Source organism: Anopheles coustani, chromosome 3, assembly GCF_943734705.1.
Source record: "Anopheles coustani chromosome 3, idAnoCousDA_361_x.2, whole genome shotgun sequence".
NCBI lineage: Eukaryota > Metazoa > Arthropoda > Insecta > Diptera > Culicidae > Anopheles > Anopheles coustani.
In genome coordinates this window covers 80,171,256-80,180,080 of record NC_071288.1, presented here as the reverse complement: position 1 = coordinate 80,180,080, position 8,825 = coordinate 80,171,256, and positions in this window count along the sequence as shown.

Sequence of the window (8,825 nt, the reverse complement as noted above, 5' to 3'; positions counted from 1 at the left end):
CAAAACCTGGACCTCCCTGTCCAAACTGGCGAAAGATTTGACTCACCATTTTAGTCTTCTAAGGAAAAAGCGGGAAAAAGTGCACAACCAAAAAGAAAAACCCCTCCACGGGAGTCGCTTTCGGTGGCAGCAAACGGCAGCAAAAGCCCACAAGCGATTCGTCGCTATCGTGCGTACTCTCTCTTCTTCTATCGTTCGCTCTCTTTTTGCCGAGTTTACATGCTCCTTCTCTCTTTCGCTCTTGAGCACACGTGCTACGGGCGTTTCGTGGAAATAATGCACGCTTTTCCTCGTGCGCATCGGAATACAATCGTTTCCTTCGTTTTCATTACATGATTACAGCGCCGCACACACAGAGGCGCATCGCGAGGACAGATGGAGGGCATCTTTTTCTTCGCGTGTTGTGTTTTTCCCGTACACAACTCGCGGCGTTTCGGTGAAAATTTTACCCCAGCAATGAGTGTGTGTGTGTGTGCGTGTGGGAGTTTTCTTATGTCTCTTCTTCGTTTGCTTCCGTGCGCCCTTCTGGCGTTTACAGTCCTGGAAAAGCGCATCCCTGCCCCGCAGCACATTCACGCAGACTCACGGTGTAACACTCACCCCCGCACCCTGTACAGCATCCACCACCACCACCATCACCAGGAAATGGAAAGATCCTTTCTCGCCCGCCAGGCCATGTGTTGGGAAGGAAAATAGGCGCCTCATCTTTGTCGCTCCTTCTTCCGCGAGAGATAGCGCACCGGTACGGGGAGGAAAACCTACACGCCGCTTATGTATCAGCGCTCGGAGCGATGCTCGGCCCCCGCGGAGAGATTCCGGAGACAGATAGTTTTCCCTTTCTTGACCGTTTTCCCGCCGGGGCTGCCACACGCACACACACACATATGCAGCTAGTTTTTCTTCGGGCAGAATGGGACGCCTTCTGGTTAAAAACGCGCGATCCCCACCCCAACATTTTCCCCGGGCAACAGAATGCTACATCCTTACGGCGTTTCCGAAAGGCACGATGGCAAAGGTCTTCTCGGAAAGGGGGCAGGGAATGGGTGCCGAAGATGAGTTCTCAGCAAGCCATATAGTCCTTTCCTTTCATTGCCATTCCTTTTTCCGCTGCACCCGTTCCGGTACGTTTTCCCAATACAGTTTGGCCGAGATTTTCTATCCCACGGTGGCGTTCCGGATGCTACCGGAGAGGAAAATTTTCCCGAGACCGACTACTACTTCCTCCGTCCATCTCCCTCTCACCGTGCATCTCTGTGTGTGGGTTTCTCCAGGACGGTTTTCTTTTGCGCAGCGTTACGACGGAAGCATACCGTAGGAATGGAACGCTCTCTTCCTAGAACAGAACGGAACAAGTGCACCGCGGTGTGGGGTAGATTTATTAAAGTTACATAAAACTTTTCCCCCTCCCAAGTCCTTCGGCACGCCGATGCTGGCGGATGCTGGCGGGCATCTTTGCGGGAAGTTCCCAATTGCCCTCGATTCACTCCCTGCGCTTGATAATATTATGCTGCATGAATTGCGGGAGCCTTGAGACTATAAAACTCGAATATTTACTACTGCAGTTTAACTCCGGCCCGCCAGCCCCAGAATTGTCGTCATCCGCGAGCGGCAAAAGTGTCATTACGGTCGCCGGCACACGCTCCACCGCTTTTCCGCCTACCGGGCGCTGCCGGTTGTTATTTGTTGTTGGCGGAAAATTCGGTTTTCGGGGGATCATTGAGGATGAAATATTGTTATGGCTTCCATTTTGTTAACGCGAGCGAGCGAACGACGGCCAAATTTGCACCCGGCAAATGGTTGCCCATTCTTGAGGGTTTGGGGGCAGGGTTTTCTGTAGGGTGTTCTTAACCCTCCTCCTTCCTCACCCTCAAATAATGGCACCATCAAAGTTCGGTCGATTCGGTGGGTTTTACGACGCACATATCCCCACGGGATTTTCGTGGCCGTTCGGGCATCTAACCGGCACTACGGGTTTTTAGTAGACATGCTGATTAAAGACAAACAGTCCGACTCTCCTTTCGGGAACTGGCAGTGGCACAGTTTTTCCTGCACTTTAATGAAACCGGCTCGGAGCTACTTTGATTGCTTGGGAAAACGGGATGGTGGCAAGTTCCTTTGGCCACCATTTTGCCCCACTGTTGAAGGGGTTTAAAGCGTTTTATGGTGCCACAATTTTTGTGCAACTTGAGATTAGACCGGTGATTTGGTTGTAGACTTTTTTATGAATGAAAACATAACATTCCATGCTACGGTGAGTTTAAAATGGCATTAGATTAGGTTTATTTTGGATCGAGATTGTTAGGTTGACTGACTCTTTTTATTTGAATAATAAATATGCCGTTTGTCGACATATCCTTGTCGTTTATGTCTTCAACCCTTGTTTTACCATTTTCCAATGGTTTTGAGGTTACCAAGGTAATGTGTATTAAAACCAAATCCTTTCCGAACCAACAACGATGCGCTATAACATGTACAATATTGTCGCCCATTTTCCCCGCAGCATACTGTAGCATAATATGCCCACCATCACCATCACTGGGTTTACCTTTCGCCCTCGCGACTGGAATTAATAACGATAACAATAATAGCACCAGCGACAACAATGATAGTAATAATAATCGGTTTAATTAATAAACATATTCATATGGCAAGCCAGAAGGACGTGTGCCTCCCGGGTACGAACTATACACTCGCGCATTTCCCCCCGCCATACATACAAATACCCACACACGTAGGCACCTGCCAGCGACATCTTGTGCACCGAGCGTGGCCAAACACCGTGTTTTCGCATCACGAGATTGGGAAAACGGAAAGGGGCACCAAGGGAACGCTGGCTAACGCTTGGAGAGCACCCCACTGCTCCTTTTGGAGAAAATTCCTCTCGCAAAAGGTAGGAAACAAGCAGCATGCATTATGGATTATAGTGCGGTGGACAAATGATGCCGGTGGGCGACATTTCCCAGTGGGGAAAAAGATGGGGTGGTCGTTTGAGGAGCGCGCGATGAAGACGTGCTGGGGCTTCTAATTTATGATGCTGTCGTCATGGTTTTGCTGACAACTGAAATAGCTACATCCTGCTCGAGGCGGGTGGCGGAAGGGAGGAGGAGGAGGAGGAGGGAGAGTGTCTTGTGGGTGGTAAGGCAAGCAAAACAAGCGCCGCGTGACCATATGCGACTCCGGTGAGATATACTCCTTGACTGGCGTCCAATTCCACCCCTTTGCTAATTCTCCGGCGCGATGGTTTCGCTACGGGTTTCCCGGGAGGTCGGAAATCTTCTAGGAAGCTAAATTATGAACGCCGAAGCGTAATAAATACACCACATCGCGGGAATTCGCTCGCCAACAGCGCACCATGGCGCGCGTTGGCTTCGGCCACAATATTCCACCTGCCAAGTGGAGAAGTTTGTTTGAGCGAATGATAACGACTTATTACCCTTGTTGCCGCGCCCAAACACCCACGGGATGGGAATGCCAGGGAATTTCGAATGAGTAGCAACATTGTTGCTTATGTGCTCCAATGGGTGGTCTCGTATGTGTGTGGCGCAGAACAATACAGTCCTTCAGACACCGCGAAGTACTCTAGCGAACCTCGTCGAGTGTGTTTTATGGTTTTCTTCGTTTCGTAGCAATCTTAGTTTTGCTTGAAAATAGTTCCATTGGAAACCTTCTTGAAAAGCGTTTGTTTGTCTATTGAGAGGGCACGGCTTTCTTCTTGGGAGTGTCAACAGTAATTGGTATAAGGAAAAATAAATATCATGTTTCATTATCAACACTGATAGTTTAAGTTAATTTGCTCCATATTATCCGGCACATTACAATCCTCTAACATAAAAATATAGAAGAATGATACTGTTCTCGTCCTCAAACATTTATAGATTTCTCAGATTCCGATTTTTAGAATTCTCAGAATGTATACCAATTAGTGTTGTTCTTAATGAATCTTTTCGCGAGATTCAATAATATGAATTTTTCATCAAAGATTCGACCAGGATTCGAATCTTCAAAGCTTGATGAATCTTTCGAAACCTTAATGAATCTTCATGAATCTTTCATGGATCTGTCACGAATCTCTCCGATTCTTTGATAGGCGTGGATAATACCAGCAAAAAAACAGAGGGGAGCCCTCAACCCATTTTTAGCTGGTGACTTTTCATCAGTTGGTGTGTCATCTCTCGATGAAAGATTCATGAATCCTTTACAAGGCAGAGATTCATTCAGATTCATGAATCAGAATCAGATTTACACAACTCTAATACCAATACAATAAATGAACATCGCTTAAAATTAAAATTGATAAATTGAACATAATTTAATTGTCGACGTTGACCAACCTTGGTGCACTTTTTCTTAATCTGCTTGTTTTTAACAAGCATTTAGAACTAAAAATTTCGTAATGTTGGCATATTAACTCGATTTATTGTGTTTAAAGGCATATAGGCTCTTATAAACGTGTACATTTATATTTCAAGTGTTCAAATTTGATGATCGCCCAAATTGAGATGCATTCACAATTTCTTCACAACACCTTTAGTTTAGATAAAGTAAATCATTCTAAAGGATGAATGTCACTTACTGTATTTTCGACTCCATGTTGAATTTGGATTTACTTAAGGATTAATCTCAGCTCGACAAGGGTCCAAATTGTCAATGAATTCGATTTTAAAATAATAACAAGAAATTGATTGAAAAAGGTTCAAACGAATACTGAAATTTTATCGAACAGATTATAATAGACTCTTCATGTTTCCTCTAGATGCTGCAAACATAACAGCAAAACATTGCGATATCCATTAGTCGAAAATATGTAAACGACTCTCAAGAAAAGAACTGAGCATCGACGAATTCACCTTCAGTTTGTTCTTCCATATTGCTTCCATAAACCATGAGATTATCATTTCCTTTCTTTTGCCATTTTTTTGTGTACTGTTCGTTAACTTTTGTCTTAAAGTTTTTGTGCTTTTCGGTTTTGGCAATTGTGTTAAGTTTGCCCTCCCAAACCATGTATCCACGTTAGACGAACACAGGTGTTGTGAGGTAGGGATGCGGGAAATTGCTCAAAAAATACACATTTTTAATAATAATAATATGAATGATAACAGTAATAATAACGATGCGTTTTGCATGGCTAAGATATGGAGCCACAGTCGGTTCCTTTCCTATCCCTTTCCGGTCCCTTCGTTCTCCTCGATTCGATAAGGTACCCACGATGGGATGAGAGTGGCAGGAAGTGGCAGGGATTTCGCTGGACACTGGATTTTCTTTTTATACTCACTTGGGCAGCACCAGCAGCGGCAGCAGCAGCCATAAAAAGGTGGCTCGCGTCCGGGGTCCTGGCTCGGGTTCGGAAAGAAAAATGGCCCAAGCTCCGAACGATTCGCGCTCTTTCCTGCGTTATAAGTCCCCCCGGGGCGACTATGTGGTCCCGCACAAAAGTCGACGACGACCGTGCAAGTACGACAACGCGACTGGGGTCCTCCTTGTGTCCGGCGTTCGGGGTTTTTCCTCCGCTTTTTTCCCTCCTTTTCCATCGGGCCTAGAAGCCCGTTTTGCGCACCGGCTTATCCTGCGCCGGAATCTCTGGAAGCGCGGCCACATTGCACATTGTTTTGATAGATAATCGCGCGCATTTTAATGAATCGTCTTCGTCCACTTCACCGGCTTCCTTCCGCCCTCGGGGTCCAACCCACACCACCCCCCGCGGTGCTTTTCATAGTGATCGTTCTCAGCTGGCCTTTTGCGGGGCGGGTGCTTTTGTGAGGGTAACGTTGCTGAAACGTGAAAAGCAGCAGAAGAGCAGCCGGTCAGGTGGACGAAAGACAACGCAAGCCTTCCGAAAGCAGCAAAGTAGGCGTTTCGCGAGGGCGCATACCCGCGCCAAAGGAAGCCGAAGTGCTCGAAGAGGAAGCCGTGGGCTCGTGGGCGAAGCTGCCTCTCGTAGTAAGCCATGATTCTCCATCGGAGTGGGGTGACAGCCGGAGTGAGGAAAAAACAAAAACATAGGCCAGCATAAGAAATCGAGGTGCATAATAACATCAAAAGTAGAGGGTAAAGATTTTCCTCAGATGTTTTCCTGCTTTTATCATCCGTTTTTTTAACGTTTCAAACCATCGTGCAGCCGGGGAAACTATATGGAGGCAGCATTTATGAAACGAAAAGCTGTCGACAATCGACAAAGTGTAAAGTGGCGAGTGAGACGGGAAAGATATTGAGCAGGTAGGAAGGGGGAGTCAGAATGTAAAATGGAAAAATTAAAAAGAATGTTGAAAAGTGGAAGTACGGCCATCATATCCTTGTCGGTGGAGAGGGGATGGGGGCCATTCTTGGGGTCTTGGGGTTTTATAAGACTTTTTTTTCTTTTGTCTCGTTGACTGTGGCCCCCCTTTATTCGAGGGTGGTGGCGGATAATGTTTCAACACCGACGAAGCATACGCCGAAGAAGCATGCCTTTAGATGACTCCGAGGAAAAGGAGGCGTACGTTTGGTTGCCTAGGCGCGCCGTACGTTTAGAGATTGTTTTTGCCTTTGTTGCTTGGATCGAGAGAAGCCGTTTTTCTTCTTCTTTTTCGCGAGAATCCTGTCCGCTTAATGTTTTCCTTACTCGTCCTGCGTAAGTTATTCATCCCTTCGCATCATCCCCCGTGTCGTCGAGGCTCGCGAGCTCTTGTTGTTATTTTACTCGGATTCGGTACGCTTTTTCGCGAGCGTACGCGCGTCTGTGTGAATGTGTGTGTGTTTGTGTGCAGTCTTGTTTGAGTGCGCGCGATTTTGTTTTTGCAACAGGTGAGCATTCCGTGGCCGCGGGCCGATCCATTCGCTTTCGAAAACATAACTTCTTAGCTCGGTAGCGGGTAGGTGCCTTGCGGGGGCCTTTCCTGGTGCCTAGTGGGAAGTCCTCCTGCCCAACCTGTTTGATCAGTCTGAAGGTTCTTCCGTTTTCCGTCCGTGCCCAGGGAAGGCTAGGCCAAGCGCGTTCGAGCGCGGGGGAAGATTTTGTGTAATTTTGATCGTCCAATCGAATTGGGAAAGGGCTTTTTGGGACTATTACAATATTCATGCCTAATTAAATGTGTTATTATCATCAAATTAACTTAAATATGCATCACTATTTTGCCTCATTAATTCATTTCGGAGGAAGAGCTAGTATCGCTAGTGATTGTTTTGCAACTTAGAAAAAAGCATCACTTTAATGTTATGTTATTGTTATTCCTTTAGTTTTCACTTGGAGAAAACGATGAATTACATTAAATTCAAATAATTTTTCACCTTGTTTTAGAATTCGGGTCTATCAAAATGAGTTTTGTTTATCCTTAACAAATCTCCAAAACTCAAACTTCTTTTTCTTTTGATCAAGGAAAAGCCCAACGGCGCTATTTATAAGTGTAATTAAATACTACACTCTTCACAGAACACCCACAACTCGGACGCTTTCCCGTACCTGCTTTACGTTACGATCAAAATAAAAAAAAAATGATCGAAACAGCCGTTTTGGAGGGTGCGGGAAAAACCGAAAAACTTTTGCCACCGCCAATGTTTTCCCGAATCGTGGAGGTCGGGGATGGCACAGGGTAGGGGAAAACGCCAGATTACGCCATAGCCAATGCTCATACTTATACCTCAGCTGCTACCATTGTTTGGGCGTATGAAAAAGGCCCTTAAGCTTAGTTTAATGCTTTCTTTTTCTTGCCTACCCCGGATGAAGATGAAAATTATCAGCATTGGAAAACAACGAAAGAATTACCACGAGTGAGCCGGGGCGGGCGGAAAAACCGCCACCGAAGCAAGCGGCGAAACGTCTCTTTCAACGACCGCATATAAACTGGGGTCCCGTGTCCGGCTGTTGTTGAAAAATAAGAGAGAATACTAAATGAAATAAAATTAAGATGCGCAGCCAAGTTTTCCAACCGCCCTTTCCAGCGAGGGGGCAGATTCTTCTTCTCGGAAAAGTGGCGTCCATGGAGAATCTCCTTGTGGGAAACATGGAGGGAAAAACCATTCGTTCTGTTGTTTGCAACGGCCCATTTCCACCGCGCTAGGAAGATGGTTGGAAAATGGAACCTCTACCATGGCACGGGAAAGGTTGATGGACTTTTCCTTTCTTCCACTGCCGTCTCGGCCAATCTGCGTGCGCGAAAAACACGTTATAGAAACTTAGTGGGAGAACGGTTTTCATTCGCATCTCGCGGTGTGGTGGGAGAGAAGAAAATTAGTACAGATACAGATACCCGCGAACTGAACTCCGTGATGGTGGAAAATCGGGCGGCAAAGTGTGGCAAAGATGACGGACAAAGTGGCTCGGGTGGGTGGGGGACGAAAACAAGGGAAATGAAACGAAGTACGAAACAAAAAGAAAACGATTCATTTCATTTGAGAAAATTTAATTAGTTCCTATCTATCCTGGGAGCTCGCGTTTGTTTGTGCGGAAAATGTTCGCCCCGCTCAGGGAGAATAAGAAGAACGAATGGTCGCCTCGGAAGCCGGGGCGGAACGGTGAGCTTTGTGGTTTTCCTCCCTTTCGGCGAGGTAAGACGTTGTGCCACGAGGGGATGAAATGGGATCATCCTCTATCTTCTTCGGTAGCGGTAAAACGGAAGGAAAACTCTCGGACGATCGTCGCTAGGACGTTCGCTTGCTGGAAGCCGCTAATTCCTTGCGATTGCGGCGAACTGGAGAAGATAACGCGGGAAGTTTTCCATAAAACAAGAAAGAAACAATAAACCTGGTTGCCCCGGCACACCGACCGCTAAGCCTTCGCCTTCCGCGCTGCAGAGACGGCCGCTGCTTTCTTTATTTTACTTTCGCCGTCCATCCGTGGCGAGTTTTTCTTT